The sequence below is a fragment of the Dreissena polymorpha genome, chromosome 14, assembly GCF_020536995.1.
Source record: "Dreissena polymorpha isolate Duluth1 chromosome 14, UMN_Dpol_1.0, whole genome shotgun sequence".
NCBI lineage: Eukaryota > Metazoa > Mollusca > Bivalvia > Myida > Dreissenidae > Dreissena > Dreissena polymorpha.
The window spans coordinates 17,839,340-17,840,436 of record NC_068368.1 but is presented as its reverse complement, the minus strand read 5'-3'; positions in this window follow the sequence as shown (position 1 = coordinate 17,840,436).

The following is a 1,097-nucleotide window of genomic DNA, read 5'->3' as shown; positions in this document are numbered from 1 at the left end:
TCAATATATGAAGGGCTAAATTGCGTAAAAAACCATCAGTAAAACAGTTATTATAGAGATTTTTTAAAGGGGCCTTTTCACGTTTTGGATAATTGACAAAATTTAAAAAAGTTGTTTCAGATTCGCAAATGTTCGTTTTAGTTATGATATGTATGAGGAAACAGTAATAATGAACATTTACCAAGCTTTAAAATAGCCAATATATGCATCTTTTGACAATTTAAAAATTATAAAGCGTTGCAACGCGATACGATTGAATAATTTGGAGAGTTCTGTTGTTGTAGTTATATTTTGTGAAACTACGCGGATAGCTTATTTAAAGTAAACAATTATGTGTGAGCGCGGATGGCCGAGTGGTCTAAATGGTTTATACTTTTACTCCAGGACTCTAGGGGTCAGTGGTTCGAACCCAGTTGTGGGTTACTTTTTTTTCTTTTTTTAATTTTATTCTCGATTTTGCACTGGAGCTTTTTATTTCCAATGTTTACAATTATCAATATAAAGCATTTAATTACAAACTTTAAAACATGCACAAATCTGTGAAAAGGCCCTTTTAAGTCCAAGGCCCATAACTTCGCCATATATCAATGGACCGGAAAATGTTTCACACTTTATCTGTTGGTCGTGTAGGTAGACTCACATACCAAAAATCAGCTCAATATCTTAAAAAAAACTCCGTAAAAAGGTTTTTAAATTATATAGAAACAATTTCAATGTCCAATCTTATGTCGCGGTTGTAGACGATTTTGATGGTTCATCTGTGTTGATGATGATGAAAGTAAAAATGTGTAAAAGATTATGAACATTTTATTAAGAATTTACTTTGAACTTAAGAGGGGGGTTTAAATTCTAAGAGAAAACAATATTATGGTTATATGTCAGTCATACTTTATGATAAAGGTTTTTTATTTTAAAAGTTTGCTGGTTTACTTTTTATATGCCATAAATTTATATTACAAAATAAGTTTCGTAAGCATTCACATTGAAAAGTGCTAAATTAAAAAAGGGAGGGGAGATCCCCCCCGTACCCTTCCCGGTTGGGCCCCCTGGTCAAAAATTCCTGTGTATGGTCCTAGTATATGGTAGCAGAAAATGGT